This window comes from Salmo salar, chromosome 09 (genome assembly GCF_965601325.2).
Source record: "Salmo salar chromosome 09, fSalSal1, whole genome shotgun sequence".
Lineage (NCBI taxonomy): Eukaryota > Metazoa > Chordata > Actinopteri > Salmoniformes > Salmonidae > Salmo > Salmo salar.
Genome location: NC_138299.1, coordinates 60,167,812 through 60,186,247, shown reverse-complemented (window position 1 = coordinate 60,186,247; position 18,436 = coordinate 60,167,812). Strand labels below are relative to the sequence as shown.

Below are 18,436 nucleotides of genomic sequence, written 5' to 3'. Positions count from 1 at the left end.
TATTCACCTTTCAGCAGGACAATAACCTAAAACATTGCCAAATCTACACTGGAGTTGCTTACCAAGAAGACAGTAAACGTTCCTGAGTGACCGAGTAACAGTTTTGACTTAAATCTACTTGAAAATCTATGGCAAGGCCTGAAAATGGTTGTGTACAACCAATCCGACAGAGCTTGAAGAATTTTGAAAATAATAATATAAAAATGTTGCACAATCCAGGTGTGGAAAGCTCTTAAGAGAATTACCCAGAAAGACTCAAAGCTCTAATCGCTGCCAAAGGTGCTTATACAAAGTATTGACCAAGAGGTGTGAATACATATGTAAATGAGATATTGCTGTATTTTATTTTCAATACATTTGCAAACATTTCTAAAAACGTGTTTTCACTTTGTCGTTGTTGTAGATTGCTGAGAAAATAAATATTTTGAATCAATTTGGAATTCAGGTTGTTACACAGCAAAATGTGGAATAAGTCAAAGGGAATAAATACTTTCTGAAGGCACTGTAGATAGAAACTGTCTCTGATATGTTGCTCTGATATCATCTGGTAAGGGAGTGGCTGGGGTGTGTGGGGTACTTGATGATGCTGCGAGCCTTCCTCAGGCACCATTTCAAGTAGATGTCCTGGATGGCATCTTCTGTGGATCTGTTGGAGCAGTAGGCAAATTGGAGTGGGTCAAGTGTGCCTGGCATGCTGGCCAAGATGTGGGCCATGACTAGCCTCAAAGCACTTTATGTTGACTGGGGTGAGTGCGACGGGCGATAGTAATTTGGGCAAATCACTTTGTTTTTCTTGGGCACTGGGACGATGGTGGTATCCTTGAAGCAGGTGGGGACTACGGCCTGGGACAGGTTGAAGATGTCAGAAGAAAAATATTTGTTTTATACGTAATTGGTTAAAATCACCCGCGACAATAAAGACTGCTTCCCGGATGAGAGGATTCTTGCTGGCTAATGTTCTTCTACAGTTCGCTGAGTACCGCCTTGGTATTTGCTTATGGCAGGACATACGCAGCAGTGTTAATGACACAAGTGAATTCCCTCAGCATATAGCGGGGTCAGTATTTTAGCATCGGAAACTCCAGGTCGGGGTAAAAGGAGCTCGAGAAGTTTTCAACTTCGTTACACCAGGAATTCTTAACGAGGAAGCATACCCCTTGGAGTCGCCCTTTACTTCCTCACCGGCATTGCCTTCGGTCATCTTGGTCAGCAGCAACAGGTAAGCCTGCTGTGTGGGGAACAAAGGAGCGAATGTAGTAAGCCATATCTGGGAGGTTGAAGTGTGTAGCTTCTGATTCATGATCCAGAAGTAATTGTTGGTAATAGGAAATTGCACAAACATTCAGAGCAAACAAAGTAATAAGTAACATAAAAATACCCATAAAAAAAGCAAAGTCGAGCAATTGAACACTTATTGGAGATTCTGGTGCGGCGCGTGAGACAGCATTTTCCACCACCATCAACAAAACTCCAAATGATGGAATTTCTTGAGGAAGCATGGTGTCGCATCCCTCCGATAGAGTTCCAACACTTAAAATCTATGCCAAGGTGCACTGAAGCTGTTCTGCCGGCTTGTGGTGGCCCTAGACACTTAAAGTTAGTGTTTCCTTTATTTTGGCACTTACCTGTAGGTTTCCTTCTAATTATATCAGTAAAACACATATAGAATGTTATCTTCCGAGTCTCATTGATAGCCCTGTAGAGAGAGGGTGAAGCAACATTATCATGGAATTTAAAGTGTCACTGTAGTGTCATGGCTATGTTCCCCTTTGTTTGCACTTGCTTTTTTGGCCTCAGAGAAATTTTCTCTTTCCACACAGCAGCAAAGGTCAGCAGGTATGACACTCCCAACTTTCCTTAGATCCACATCTTTGATGCATCTTTTGGAACATTGTCATATTTGTCATGAAGCCATCATTGATTTTTGATATCAACAGACTTCTCTAGATTTAGCAGCAATTGTAAGAACCTCTACTATTGCCCTTTAAAATAACATCTTCCTCGCTTCATGGAAAGATTGAGATGTTCATCTTCAAAGTTTGTGCAAGTGAGGTCCTCTGCTGCATTGCCTGTTTTATAAGAGCTCCTTTGTACCCATTTGACTGGGGTTACTGAGCTTGCCGTCAAATGCCTCGAACATGGCCCGGAATCTGGAGTTGACGTCTGCCAGCAGGGCAGCAGGGGTGTCGAACTCCAACATCTGTTATGGAATTAAGAAAATAAATAAAGTATTTTATGACCAACAAGTATTTTGACTCACAACAGAAATGTGCCCTTAAGTATACTGTAGTATATCAAATATTTTGTTTAGTATATTAGCCCACCTTTCATATGATTCAATAGATTTGAGCTACTTTTGACCAGAACCCTATAGGCCCTGGTCAAAAGTAGTGCACTACATAGGGAATAGGGTGCCATTTAAGACATTGTATATTTCTATGGTGCAGAAGACCCACCTGTCCCTGGTCCAACACCATGATCCTGTTACAGTTCCTCACAGTATTGAGGCGATGGGCGATGATCAGCGTGGTTCAGCTGCTGAATGACTCATGGATGGTCTCCTGAATCAGCAGGCCTGTCTCTGTGTCAATGGCTGCCATCGCCTCGTCCAACAGCAAGATCTGGCAACCCCCAACACATGTCACATTTAAGCACACTTTGCAGAAAATGGTTCAATCACTAAGGTTGGTAGAATAAGGAAGTTGTAATATTGTAAAGAATGGAAAAACAGTGTTGGTTCTTTGAATATGGACATAAATATTATAATCTTAAGGAGTGTTATAACTAATTTAAGACTAGTCCCTAAATGCTATGTCTTGTCATCCTCAGTTGTTTGTATTTCCAACTGCATTCTACAGAATCAAAGTGAAATAACAATAGAAGCCATGTGGTGGCAATGTTACGCCTTTGGGAAGTTGCTGCCTTACATTCTCAATGTTCTTATGTGACAACCTCAAAAAGTAGGATGTGAGGCACACAAGCTTTCCTATGTGGTAACATAAAATAAAATAAATCTAACTGCCCTCATCTATTGTACTGTGTGTGTGTGTGTGGTGTGGAGAGAAAGAGACGTGACACTAGTGTGTGTGCGTGCGTTTACCTTGCTGTGTCTAAGCAGTGCTCTTGCCACACACAGTAGTTGTCCCTCTCCTACTGAGAAGTTAGCTCCGTTTTCTGTCACCTCAGACTGGAGGGAATGGTGCAGTTGGCTGATCTGAATATGATGGTAGACAAAATGGAGTCAAAACACAATCCACTGATATCGTTTTTCAACTGTTCAAACATCTCTAGAGGGGATATTTAATCTTAAACAGGTCTAGGATTTGTTATCAATTACTCTCAGCAGTAAAAACACTTTATCTGAAGATGTATAAGGCAATGCATATATACTATGATGCCAACATAAAGACTACTAGATTAATAACAAAAGCTCATCCATTGTTTAAAAATGGCCTTTTTGCCTTTGTTAGGATTGCCATGTCTCATTTTCGATTAATTGAAAATGATACTTTTTTCAAAGTATCTGTCTTTTTCAAACAAACATTGCAGAGCTGGCTACAATTTTAATTTCATCCCCCTGAAAAGATAGAACAAATATTACAACAAATATTATGGCTGAACTCAAATGTGCTGGTTGATAAAATACCTGTATTTATGGGAAAGATGTTTGAAAAGGGTATTTTGTTCTTAAATGATATTGTAAATTGTAATGGTAGAGTTATGTCCTTCAAGGAGTTATCAGAATTGTACGGGAAGGTCTGCTCAATCCAAGAGTACAACCAATTGATTACAGCATTGCCCCAAAAATGGAGGAGGCGGGTGGCATCGGGAGGAGGTAGGGAACTGGTCTGTCTGCCCAATATAAAGGATCAAAACTGGCGGAGGAATAAAAATAGCAGAAATAGGAAAGTATACCAGTTTCATTTGAGGACCAGGATGTTGACAACTGTGCCATACAGATTGCAAAATAGTTGGGAAGAGATTTTTGATGTACCGATTCCATGGTACAGGGTGTACGAGTTGATATATAAAACAACGCAAGATTCAAGACTTTGTGCTTTTCAGCTAAAATTATTATATAGAATTCTTGCCACCAACAAAATGTTGAATATTTGGCGCATAAAATCATCGAAGCTCTGCAGATTTTGTTGTGAGGAGACAGAATCAATAGACCATTTATTTTGGTATTGCCCTCAGGTAGCCTGTTTCTGGTCTCAGGTTCAGGAATGGCTGAAAATGCATAGCATTGATCTAAAATTAACCCTAGAAATAGTACTGTTAGGAGATCTGGAGAGACCGGGTCAGTCAATTACTAATATACTAATACTCTTAGTAAAAGTATTTATCTTCAACACGCAATCTGTAGATTCTATTCGATTAGATAGATTGAAATTGTACGTTAAACATCATAGCATAGTTGAAAGATATGTGTTGCGTAGAAACACAAAGTGGGCGGCCAGCAGATATAGATGGGATGGGCTGAGGGAAGCTGAGGGTTGGTATGTGGAATTGGAGACAAGTGGGAGTGGAGTTGCTGTGTGAGAGAGAGAATGATGGTCAAAAGATAAAGGAGAAAAAAAGTCAAAATAAAACATAATAAAAGTACATTTGAATGACACTAAGTGGCAGTGTTTTTACAACTAATGCCGGTTTGCCTGAGGCTGATGCCGTGCAGGTGTTTGTACACATGCATTTACACACACTCTCATTCAAATAAACACATACAAGAACACACACATACATGTAATAGTGCCAGACATGCACACAAACATATAAAGTAGGCATTGCTGTTATGATTTCAGTTGCCCTTGATGGCCTTTGTTTTAAATTTATTATTTTGTAAAAAAAAAATTGCATTGTTGGTTGCTGTTTTCTTCTGTCTTTTCCTTTTTTTCTCTTGAATTCATTCTCATGGTTGTTGGTGCATTGGGGGGTTCTTGGGGGTGGGGAATGGAATTCATTTTATTATTATTATTTTTTTCTTCCGAGGGGGGACTGTGGGAGGGTTCTTGAATTGCTTGAGGGACAGCTATTGGGGAACTGTGGGGGGATCTTGGAGGGTTCGGGTTTTACAAGGTTGTGATCATGAAAAAGGAAACTATGACATATATTTTATATCACTATCATGCACATGCACCTTCAATCATAAGGATGGCTCTGTTGTGGAAAGACTGATACATGTTTGATAGTGTCTTGATGCTGTATTGTTTGTCCTTCATGTTCTAATACTTTAATGTTACCTCTTCCTTGTGTTTTTTGTAATAAATAATAAAAAAAACTTTAAAAAACTAAACAAAGACTACTTTAAATTTTTAAACAGACATTTATCATTATATTTGGGGTCAAACTGAATCACTCTATTTATGTTTCCATTGACCATCTATCCCTACTTACCATCCCTGTTATATGTGTATCCCAGATCTGGGCATCTGAGTATTGATTCCATGAGTCCAGATTGGACCTATTTTGTAAGACAAAATAAGAATAAAGAATCAGACACTGATCTGGGGTCAGTACATTTTCCCACTAATGGTTAAGGTTAGGATTGGGTGAGGGGAAGCTGATCCTAGATCTGTACCTAGGGGAAATTTTGGTAAATCATACATACCTGATTGTGCCAATGAAGAGAACGGGCTCCTGGGGAATGATTGACAGCTTGCTTCTCAGGTCATCCAATCCTATCTGGGCAATGTTGATGCAGTCGATGGTGATTGAGCCCCCAGTCAGCTCCACCAGTCTGAAGAGAGATACGCCCAGTGAGGACTTCCCTGGATAGATAGTAACGGGGTTGTGAGTGAACTACTCAGCATACCTATGATTAGTTCAGATACATGATAACTGTAATCTTCACATGTTGATGTGGTTAACTGGATAATGATTACTTCTTTGTTTCTATGAGAATCATTCAAAAATAAACACCAATACAATCAATTCGACACCATCGTTATTACATTATTTCTTAGTAAATACCAGGTAAACACCAGTGGAAATAGGACTATAAAATGAAACATTACTGATGTAAAATGATACATGGGAATAAAGGTAAGTACCTGAGTACCTGAGTACCTGGTAAGTACCTGAGCCTGTGCAACCCACAATGCCGATGGTCTCCTCTGGCAGGATGTTAAAGGAGAGCTTCTTGAGCACCAGTGGCAGGTTGTCCTGGTAACACATCTCCACATCCTGGAAGGAGATCTGTCCCTTATCTGGCCAGCAGGGAGCAGGAGAGGATAGCCCACTGATCTGTCTCGGTGCCTCGCCCTCCAAGGTCTGACAGAATTCTTTAAATCCAATATCAAACAACATTTTATTTGTCACATGCGCCGAATACAACAGGTGTAGACCTTACAGTGAAATGCTTACTTACAAGCCCTTAACAAACAATGCTTTAAGAAGTTAAGAAAAACAAGTGTTCAGTAAAAAATAGAAAATAAAAGTAACAAATAATCAAACAGCAGCAGTAAAATAACAATAGCGAGGCTATATGCAGGGGCAGCAGGACAGAGTCAATGTGCGGTGGAACCGGTTAGTCGAGGTAATATGTACATGTAGGTAGAGTTAAAGTGACTATGCATAGATAATAAATAGAGGGTATCAGCAGCGTAAAAGAGGAGTCTGGGGACCCCTTTGATTAGCTGTTCAGTGGTAGAAGCTGTTAAGAAGCCTTTTGGACCTAGACTTGGCGCTGCAGTACCACTTGGCGTGCGATAGCAGAGAGAACAGTCTATGACTAGGGTGGCTGGAGTCTTTGACAATTTTTAGGGCCTTCCTCTGACACCGCCTGGTATAGAGGTCCTGGATGGCAGGAAGCTTGGCCCCAGTGATGTACTGGGACGTACACACTACCCTCTGTAGTGCCTTGCGGTCGGAGGCCGAGCAGTTGCCATACCAGGCAGTGATGCAACCAATCAAGATGCTCTTGACGGTGCAGCTGTAGAACCTTTTGAGGAGGTGAGAATCCAGGCCAAATCTTTTCAGTCTCCTGAGGGGGAATAGGCTTTGTCATGCCTTCTTCACAACTGTCTTAGGGTGTTTGGACCATGATAGTTGTTGGTGATGTGGACACCAAGGAACTTGAAGCTCTCAACCTGCTCCACTACAGCCCAGTCGATGAGAATGGGGGCATGCTCGGTCCTCCATTTCCTGTAGTCCACAATCATCTCCTTTGTCTTGATCACGTTGAGGGAGAGGTTTTTGTCCTGGCACCACACGGCCAGGTCTCTGACCTCCTCCCTATAGGCTGTCTCATCGTTGTCGGTGATCAGGCCTACCACTGTTGTGTCAACCTGCAAACTTGATGATGGTGTTGGAGTTATGCCTGGCCATGCAGTCATGAGTGAACAGGGAGTACATTAGGGAACTGAGCACGCACCACTGAGGGGCCCCCATGTCGAGGATCAGCGTGGCGGATGTGTTGTTACCTACCCTTACCACCTGGGGGCGGCCCGTCAGGAAGTCCAGGATCCAGTTGCAGAGGGAGGTGTTTAGTCCCAGGGTCCTTAGCTTAGTGATGAGCTTTGAGGGCATTGTGGTGTTGAACACTGAGCTGTAGTCAATTAATAGCATTCTCACATAGGAGTTCCTTTTGTCCAGGTGGGAAAGGGCAGTGTGGAGTGCAATAGAGATTGCATCTTCTGTGGATCTGCTGAGACGGTATGCAAATTGGAGTGGGTCAAGGGTTTCTGGGATAATGGTGTTGATGTGAGCCATAACCAGTCTTTCAAAGCACTTCATGGATACAGACGTGAGTGCTACGGGTTGGTAGTCATTTTGGCAGGTTGCCTTAGTGTTCTTGCGCACAGGGACTATGGTGGTCTGCTTGAAACATGTTGGTATTACAGACTCAGTCAGAGACAGTTTGAAAATGTCAGTGAAGACACTTGCCAGTTGGTCAGCGCATGCTCGGTGTACACAGCCTGGTAATCTGTCTGGCCCTGAATGTTGACCTGTTCAAAGGTCTTACTCACATCGGCTACGGAGAGCGTGATCACAGTCATCCGGAACAGCTGATGCTCTCATGCATGTTTCAGTGTTACTTGCCTCGAAGCGAGCATAGAAGTAATTTAGCTGTGCTTCCCTTTGTAGTCTGAAATATTTTCCAAGCTCTGCCACATCCGTTGAGCGTCAGAGCCGGTGTAGTACAATTCAATCTAGGTCCTGTATTGACGCTTTGCCTGTTTGATGGTTTGTCGGAGGGCATAGTGGGACTTCTTATAAGCTTCCGGGTTAGAGTCCCGCTTCTTGAAAGCGGCAGCTCTACCCTTTAGCTCAGTGCGGATGTTGCCTGTAATCCATGACTTCTGGTTGGGGTATGTACGTAGAGTCACTGTGGGGACGATGTCATCGATGCACTTATTGATGAGGCCAGTGACTGATGTGGTGTACTCCTCAATGCCATCGGAAGAATCCCAGAACATATTCCAGTCTGTGCTAGCAAAACAGTCCTGTAGTTTAGCATCTGCTTCATCTGACCACTTTTTTATTTACCAAATCACTGGTGCTTGAGTGTTGATCTCTGCAGCTCCAATCCCAAGAAGCGAAGCCACCTCCTTTTTAACAGAAAATATTTATAGATCTCCAAAAGCTTGTTGGCGCTTTAAGAAAAGGTTTATGGTTTGATGGGTGGTGTGAAACAGGTCCTGTCATGTGCTGTGATGTGTGAAGGACCACACACTGGGTTCTATACCTGCTTCCTGCTGGGATGTCATTGTGTTATTGGGATGTTGTGTTGGTGCACCGTGCGCAGGAATGTGTATTGTGCGTGTGTGCCTGCTTGCGAGTATGCTGTCTCTGTGTAAGTGTGTGTGTTGTTGCTTCATCTGTGCTTGTGTCCTGCCTTAAATCTATAGGCGTGTGTTTGTGTCAGACTCAGCATGTGTGTACTTTCGATTCAGCCAATCAACAACCTTCCCCCGACTGTTGGCAGCACTCCCTGGTGTCATTAGGACTACCTACCTACCTACCTACCTACCTACCTACCTACCTACCTACCTTTATATAATGATAGATCCTCTCCACTGATGTGAAGTGAGCCTCAGTCTCTGACAGCAGCCTCACAGTGAACTGAAAAAGACCAGTCAGCTGAAGGAGAGAGACAGAGAGGGAGATAGAGATGAAAGCAAGAGAAGCGATAAGTCAATGATTAATCAACCTAGACCCACGTCAACACTCGTGTTCATCCCAGTTTGCAATGATACCCTATGAATGAATGAGCAGCACAAACCATAAACCTTTACGACCCCTATAGACAGATATGCTGATAAGGCTATACTTCTCCATTCAGCTCAATCAATTTCAATTCATAGTTCCCTAAGAGGGAGCTCCTTCCCACGCCTGTAGTAATCCCACAGTGAAATTATAAATTAGACATCAAAAAGCCTTCATAAAAACCTTTCCATTAAAGGGGCAGTCAAAATAATTAAACCATAGCAAAGATAAACTCTAACATTGTGTGTGCATGTTTACATGTGTGTGCATTTGCGTGTGTGTACGTCCATGCGTGTGTATGTGTACCTGCACGGCGTAGAATATAGCCAAGCCTGCGTAGGCTGGAGGGGTTCTGATTGTGCATGAAAACGATGAGCAGGGCTACGGTGGTGATGAGAGTCATGCTGATCAGGTCCAGTCGTACAGCCAGCCAGCGCATAGCACAGCTAAACAGGTAGTGGGAGGCCTGGTTGGTGTCCAGTAAAGCCTGGTACCTGAGATACACAGCGTTAAACCACTAAGAACGGTTAGTGACAGTCAACAGACTAATAACAGACTTCGTGGAAGTCAACAGACCAATAACAGACTTAGTCAGTCAACGGGCAAATAGCAGACTTGGTGAGAGTCAAAGGGCCAATAACAAGGGACTTGGTGAGAGTCGAGGGAGGCCAGGCCAAACATGTTGAACCAAGAACACATGCATTAAAGGGATACTTCGGGATTTTGGCAAAGATCATTTTTATGTCTCTGTGTCTAGTATGAAGGAAGTTAGAGGTAGTTTCGCGAGCCAATTCTAACTAGCATCATTGCGAGGAAATTCCTTCAAAAAAATTGTATCCACGCGTTCATCTGACTTTGGAGGAGTAGATAAAGGGCCCCATTGCCAAAATTCCGATGTATCCCTTTAAGGGGCTGGTAACCTGGACATATGTGCTGTGCTAGCCAGGCTTCTACTCTCCTCACCTATAAGCCTGCCTGGCACACATGGGTTTCAATGGGAGGCTGGCTTCCCTAACCAACTTGTATGATAGAGGCTGCCCAGTACCCACATTAGCTCAGCAGAAATTAAATGCTACTTAACTCAAACTCCAGGAAATGTTACTTAGGGACGTTAACTCATTATTAATTGTGCCATTTGGTAGACTTCTGGTGGGCTAAGCTCATTGGAAATGAACTGTCAAAACAAATGTCTTAACAGTGTTTGAACACACGTCCCATGACAGACAAAGGAAGTGTCTTCCTAGCAACGCTATATATTAGTGTACTGTTAGTGAGAGATAAATTAAGTGTCTAACTTTAAACGTTATATATTAGTTTACCTCTAATGACAGATAAAGGACGTGTCTTCCTATGAACACTATACACTGAGTATACAAAACATTAGGAACACCTTCCTAATATTGAGTTGCCCTCAGAACAGCTTTAATTAGTCGGAGCATGGACTCTACAAAGTGTCGAAAGTGTTCCACAGGGATGATGGCCCATGTTGACTCCAATTCTTCCTACAGTTGTTTCAAGTTGGCTGGATGTTCTTCTGGTGGTGGAAACATTTTTGATACACTAAGGAAACTATTGATTGTGAAAACCCCAGCAGCGTCGTAGTTCTTGACACCCACCGGTGTGCCTGGCACCTACTACCATACCCCGTTCAAAGGCACATAAATCTTTTGTCTTGCCAATTCTGTTCTCACCTGTTCAAAAAGTAATCTCCTCTGCCATAGGCGTGAGTGGTGGACAGCCCCTGGAGACTGCTGGTGATGTGCGAGGTGAAAGGTGATTGGCTGATGTTCTTTAGACGCTTCAGTTCACGAATCAGAACCCTAGTCAGACAAACAGGAAGTGGAACGTCAAGTCTATTACATATAAACATAACAGAGCACCACTTTAAGGATGGTAAAAAAAAGTACATTCACTCAGCATTTCTCGAATCTCTACACTGTGACTCCCAGCCAACAATGTTTGAGCACAAAACACACTTTTTTCTACAACAGCCTTGTGAAGTATCTAGGGATGGGGATCAAGGAAAGGATTGAGAAACACTGCATTATACAGTTGAAGTCGGAAGTTTACATACACCTTAGCCAAATACATTTAAACTCAGTTTTTCACAATTCCTGATATTTAATCCTAGTAAAAATGCCCTTTCTTAGGTCAGTCAGGATCACCACTTTATTTTAAGAATGTGAAATGTCAGAATAACAGTCGAGAGAATGATTTATTTCAGCTTTTATTTCTTTCATCACATTCCCAGTGGGTCAGAAGTTTACATACACTCAATTAGTATTTGGTAGCATTGCCTTTAAATTGTTTAACTTGGGTCAAACATTTGGGTAGCCTTCCACAAGCTTCCCACAATAAGTTGGGTGAATTTTGGCCCATTCCTCCTGACAGAGCTGGTGTAACTGAGTCAGGTTTGTAGGCCTCCTTGCTCGCACACGCTTTTTCAGTTCTGCCCACAAATGTTCTATAGCATTGACGTCAAGGCTTTGTGATGGCCACTCCAATACCTTGACTTTGTTGTCCTTAAGCCATTTTTCCACAACTTTGGAGTATGCTTGGGGTCATTGTCCATTTGGAAGACCCATTTGCGACCAGGCTTTAACTTCCTGACTGATGTCTTGAGATGTTGCTTCAATATATCTACATAATTGTCCCCCCTCATGATGCCATATATTTTGTGAAGTGCATCAGTCCCTCCTGCAGCAAAGCACCCCCACAACATGATGCTGCCACCCCCGTGCTTACCGGTTGGGATGGTGTTCTTCGGCTTGCAAGCCTCCCCCTTTTCCCTGCAAACATAATGATGGTCATTATGGCCAAACAGTTCTATTTTTGTTTCATCAGACCAGAGGACATTTCTCCAAAAAGTACGATCTTTGTCCCATGTGCAGTTGCAAACCATAGTCTGGCTTTTGTATGGCAGTTTTGGAGCAGTGGCTTCTTCCTTGCTGAGCAGTCTTTCAGGTTATGTCGATATAGGACTCGTTTTACTGTGGATATAGATACATTTGTTCCTGTTTCCTCCAGCATCTTCACAAGGTCCTTTGCTCCTGTCCTGGGATTGATTTGCACTTAACGCACCAAAGTACGTTCATCTCTAGGAGATAGAACGCGTCTCCTTCCTGAGCAGTATGACGGCTGCATGGTCCCATGGTGTTTATACTTGCGTACAATTGTTTGTACAGAGGAACGTGGTAGCTTCAGGCGTTTGGAAATTGCTCCCAAGGATTAACCAGACTTGTGGAGATCTACAATTCTTTTTCTGAGGTCTTGGCTGATATCTTTTGATTTTCCCATGATGTCAAGCAAAGAGGCACTGAGTTTGAAGGTAGGCCTTGAAATTGGGGGGGTTGAAAAACGAGTTTTAATGACTCCAACCGAAGTGCATGTAAACCTCCGACTTCAACTGTAACTCCAATGACGGTGTAGTTATCTGACAGGTTAGTGGACTATGATATGATGAGAGGACACAGGGAGTCAGAGTATAATTCTGCCCAGGACAACCATTTCCTGGCACAGCTCGGGCCATTTCTGGGCTCCGCTAGAATCATTTCTGATTTTATGAGCCGCACACCCACACTACCACGACGCGCGAGAGAGGGGTTTATTGACAAAGGAGAGGTGGAGTTCTACTTTTAGGTCCATAGATAGGATTGGCTGCACATGTGAATAACAAATCTGTCCATAAATGAATCATCCCTTTTTCTCATAAAGTGCAGGAATAGGACAGAGCATGAAACAACATGACACTTGTCCTTGTTCTGAGGTTTCCTACACAAACATGTTTATGCAGATGGTACCTTCATCTATCGATACCAACTGGCAAAGTAAACCACATCAACAAAGGATTCGTGTCCCAAATGGCACACTATTCCCTATATAGTGTGGGCCTTGGTCATAGGTAGTGCACTATATAGGGAATAGGGTGCTTTTTGGGTTTGCTTTTAAACGAGGTAACCGGTTTGATGAGATTCAGATGAGTCACGTTGAATATCAAATATTGAATATCAAATCAAAGAAGTTGTTGAGTTGTGACTGCACGCCATTTCATCACATTTACTTTTTCGCATTTATTTCATCACGCTAGATGTGACCCATACAGGGGAAAAACGACCTTTTTGTTTGGGTGTTTCCCCAAAAGCTGCAATTTTTCTATCTTGTGAATCAAACATGATTCTTTTCCCACTGATTTTGTATATTACCCAAAAGACCTACAGAACCCTAATCCATCTCTACACTTCTTATATTTTAATCAACACACGTAGGCATGCACACTCACACACATACAGCCAACATAATCCCGCTCGTCTAAATTGATTGGTTGGAGCCTGACCTGGAGACGCGGTTGACAATGAGGAGGAAAGCTTCCAGGGGCAAGAGGGAGAGCAGGAACCAGGGGAATATGATGCACACCATGGCCAGGCATAAAAGCACCATGGTCAAGTTCTGGAGCAGCATCTCAGCACGCATGGCCAGACGGACGTCCACTGTGGATGGAGAGGGAGAGAGAGATAGACAAAGAGATCGAGAGAAAAAGGGAGATAGAAAGAGATACAGAGAGGGAGAGAGAAAACAACAACTATGTCACGCCCTGACCATAGAGAGCCCTCTATTCTCTATGGTGTTTAGGTCAGAGCATGACTAGGGGGGTGTTCTAGTCACTGATTTTCTATGTGGCTGGGTTGTATGGTTCCCAATTAGAGGCAGCTGAATATCATTGTCTCTAGTTGGAGATCATATTTAAGTGGATCATTGGTGCCACCTGCTTTGTTGGGATATTGTGTTAGTGTTTTGAGTGAGTGCATGTAGCACTACGGTACTTCACGGTCATTGTTTGTTTCTTGGTTTGTTTAAGTTTCACAAAAATAAAGATGTGGAACTCCAATCATGCTGCGCCTCTCTCCTCACAACCTTGACAGAATATCCCACCAATGCAGGACCAAGCAACGTGTTATGGAGGTTAAGGAGTTTTGGACATGGGAGGAAATCATGTCCGGATGTGAGACCCTTCCTTGGAAGGAGACACCAAGGAAGGGGACGGTGGCCACAGAAAACCCAAGATTGTTTTGGGGGGGGCACGGGGGGTGGTCGGCGGAGCAGCGGAGAGAGGAAGAGCGGGTCATCAGACCGGTGCCATCTGTGCCAGCTCCCCGTAGACACCCTAAAGAGCCAGACTGTCAGGGAGGCGATAGAGAAGTTGGGAGAGAGAGATGAGAGAGATGTTGGTCAAGTGTGTTCTGCTCAACATTCGACCTGAAAAGCTTGTCAGCAGTCTGGTGAAGTCTGTGCCGGCTTCACGCATCTGGCCTCCAGTGCGCCTTCCCAGTCCGGTACGTCCTGTGCCAGCTCCCCGCACTCGCCCTGAAGTGCGTGTCACCAATCCGATGCCACCTGTGCCGGCTCCACGCACCAGGCCCCCAGTGTGCCTCCCCAGCCCGGTACGTCCTGTGCCGGCTCCCCGCACTTGCCCTGAAGTGCGTGTCACCAGTCCGGTTCCACCTGTGCCAGCTCCCCGCACCCGCCCTGAAGTGCGTGTCACCAGTCCGGTGCCACCTGTGCCGGCTCCACGCACCAGGCCTCCAGTGCGCCTCCCCAGTCCCACTCCAAGGCCGGAGCGTTCCTCTGTGCCGGTGCCTAGTCCAGGCACAGTGTCCAGTCCAGCTCTGGAGGCCAGATGCGTGAGTGCCCAGTCCGGGCGCGGCACTGGAGGCCAGATGCGTGAGTGCCCAGTCCGGGCGCGGCCTTCAACCCAGCTCCATGGCCGGAGCCTTCCTCGGCGCCGGTGCCCAGTCCAGGCACGGCGTCCAACCCAGCTCCATGGCCGGAGCCTTCCTCTGCGCCGGTGCCCAGTCCAGGCATGGCGTCCAACCCAGCTCCATGCGCCGGTGCCCAGTCCGGGCGCGGCGTCCAACCCAGCTCCATGGCCGGAGCCTTCCCCAGCGCCGGTGCCCAGTCCAGGCGCGGCGTTCAACCCAGCTCCATGGCCGACACTAGTCATCCCCCCCTACCCTCCCCATTTGGTTTCAGGTTTTGCGGCCGGAGTTCGCACCTTCGGGGGGGGGGGGGGGGTAATGTCACGCCCTGACCATACTCAGTGCGCTGAGTATGAAGTCAAGGCAAATCATTGGGTGCCTCACCCTCGTCCATGTCACGGGAGAAGCGGGTGAGGATGCGGCCCAGAGGTGTTGTGTCAAAGAAGCGCATGGGGCTCAGAATGAGGCGGTGGAATAGCTTGTCGTGGAGCACCGAGGCAGCCCGAACAGTGCACTGTCAGACAGAAACACAGATGTGTTCCAACAAGGAGCCAGACACAACATAAACATAACAAATACATCGAAACAGTCATAACTCTGGTAAACAGATTGTCGGCACTCAGGAAAGCTTTATCAAACACCCAGACGAAACAAATGCAAAACATAATAGCAGTAGAGATTAGAGAATCGTTGCCAGCATACACAGCTATGTACACATACTAACAGCCATATGACACATATGCTATGTTGCTAATGCTAGCTAGCTTGTTCTTGGATGCAAACATTGGTGAAATGTCAGAACAATTCAGTGAACACAACAGCCAACTTGTGGAGGCCCTGTGAGCATTTGACCCAGAGTGCCATGACTTTCTAGATGTGGAAAAGGTGAAAGAAACAAAACAGATTTGACGGAAGCTGAGTTTAGTGTCGCTCAGCAGTTTTTGTAGACTGAAATCGCCCACTCCGGCTCCAATGGGACAAATGGACTTCACTTGATATCCTGCAACGATACTCTGGGCATTTTTCCACTATGCCAACCGTGCTGACCGCATTTTACATGGATTGACTTTTGGGGCGTACACAGCTACATGCGAGAATATATTTCCCACTTTGACAAACGTGTTCAGTCATGACAGGAGAAGCATGATACACCTGAGGAATGCTCAACTAATCCAGCTGGCATTTGAGGGGGATCTTACAAGAAGATTTCAGGGAGAACGTTATGATCGATTACCCAGGAAGTTCCACAGAGCATCAAGGAGGCTGGAACTCTTTTGAAAAGGTAAGAAAATCGAGCTGGTTGGTTTGTATCCAAATCTTGGTGGTATAGCCAGTGGCATTATTTCAGCAAAAACCTAGGGTATGGGATGGCAAAATGACATCCTTAGCCAGTCTATAGGCCTACAGGTTTTCAGTGGCCTTGCTTTAGTGTATAGGGCACCGTCCATGGTACTGATAGAGCGCAACAGCAATTTTGTGCCTACATGTCACTTCACACTCAATGTTCTAGGAATTTGAACTTATTGTGGTATAGCGTAGAGCTGTGGCAGTCATGACATTTTGTCAGACGGTTATTGTCATACACAAGACTGCCGAGTCTCACGGTAGTTGACTGCAATTAACATCACAATAAATCCATTATTTATTTTAGTCAGGTCTAAAGACACATTAGGATATGAAAAAAAATATTTCAGAAAAACAGAATATGAGTTGGCCTACATGGATGTCAATGCTCCATGCCATAGCCTGTAGGCGTGTTCAATTAGCTGACAAGATATACTTATAAGTCCCATTACATTTTATATTATATAATTTTATAGTTAGAAGAATATAATTGAACTTCACTGAATAAAACAGAAAGGATATTTTTCCCATTCCGGAGAGAGTGCGCATATGAATTGAATTTGCATTGATGTCATAGTGGTTAGAGGGACAATAGAGCCCTGAGTACCAGGCCATTAGGACCTGATGGTCCTAAGTGAGTTGGGTACTACTAAAGCATGTCCAGAGTGCATTACAGGAGATTACCATGACTCAACGATCACGTGGAATTTTACTGCGGTCATGACTCATGACTGCCAGTGTGGCGGTCACCGGAACAGCTCTAGTATATCGTGATAAGCATAATTTAATATAACTCAAATGCAAGGACCCAAATGACACCCCTGGGTATAACTGCATGGTGCGTTATACAATGGTGCGTTTCATCATTATGGTTCTCTTAGTTGGTTTTCGTGGAACTGTACGTGTTGGAAACGTGTTTATGGTAGGCTGGCATTGCTTAATTGATTACGTGGGTGGAATTTGATCCACAGAAGTGTATTGTGCCATATCACAACATGCTGCTGAACTCATGAGCGCCATGATTTTACATGTTTGAGGCAGTCCTATAGGCCTATTTATTTGGTAAGACAGCAGTGCATGGCTACGTCTCACTATAGTAGGCTGCAGGCTATGCTTTGGTTATTTGGATCTCCATTCGCCTTTTGTTCACTGTGTTTGTTTACTGTTAATGTAACTAGCCTAAATATAGATTGTGTCATGCCTTTATCAATCTGATATTTTGTTTGCTAGGCTTAAATTGGTACCTCTGTTTTCTTCAGTTGGCAATCATTTGTTCGCATTCGCAGTATTCTAAGCCAAACTGCTATTAGTATTTTTGTTTGCATGCATGAACAACTAGGCTACTACTTTCAGCATTTAGTTTGCATTATTTTGGTAAAACGGCTGTGTAGGGCTGCATGTAGGGCTGCGTGTAGGGCTGCATTCACATAGGCTGTTTGTAATGGGTGAATTAGATTAGCCTACAGATTTCACGCCAACCTGTCACTTCAAAAGCACTCAATGGTCTTGGAGTCTCTTCATTTGAACTTTGTTTATTGTGGTTGTAACGACCGTCGCAATGAGGGGACCAAGGTGCAGCGTGTTCATCTTGATATTTATTTTTACTCAGAACACTTAAACAAAATAATAAACAATGGAAACGAAAGCGCACAGTTCTGTCAGGTAAAACACAAAACAACTACCCACAAAACACAGGTGGAAAAAAGGCTGCCTAAGTATGGTTCCCAATCAGAGACAACGATAGACAGCTGCCTCTGATTGGAAACCATACCTGGCCAAAACATAGAAATATAAATACCTAGAATGCCCACCCCATATCACACCCTGACCTAACTAAACAGAGAAAAACGTCTCTCTCAGGTCAGGGCGTGACAGTGGTATAGCATGATATAAGCACAATTCAATTTAATTAAAATGCAAGAACCCCGGAAAATCAAATGAAATCAAATTTATTTGTCACATACACATGGTTAGCAGGTGTTAATGCAAGTGTAGCCAAATGCTTGTGCTTCTAGTTCCGACCATGCAGTAATATCTAACAAGTAATCTACCAATTCCACAACAACTACCTTGTACACACAAGTGTAAAGGAATGAATACGAATATGTACATACAAATATATAAATGAGTGA

At 44.0% G+C, this 18,436-nt stretch overlaps 1 pseudogene across 1 annotated transcript in view; it reads right to left on the bottom strand.

The window, feature by feature from the left end:
• Positions 1-321: 321 nt before the first annotated feature.
• The window catches only part of LOC106611494 (ATP-binding cassette sub-family C member 5-like), a 45,118-nt pseudogene continuing 27,003 nt past the window's right edge, over positions 322-18,436 (bottom strand). The window contains exons 19-29 of the transcript XR_014378780.1: positions 15,345-15,474; positions 13,541-13,694; positions 10,899-11,027; positions 9,514-9,701; positions 8,992-9,081; positions 6,078-6,270; positions 5,609-5,768; positions 5,395-5,461; positions 3,101-3,214; positions 2,457-2,621; positions 322-2,200 (exon numbers count right to left, since the gene is read on the bottom strand). The product of XR_014378780.1 is annotated as an ATP-binding cassette sub-family C member 5-like (transcript). The remainder of the gene's footprint in view (positions 2,201-2,456; positions 2,622-3,100; positions 3,215-5,394; positions 5,462-5,608; positions 5,769-6,077; positions 6,271-8,991; positions 9,082-9,513; positions 9,702-10,898; positions 11,028-13,540; positions 13,695-15,344; positions 15,475-18,436) is intronic.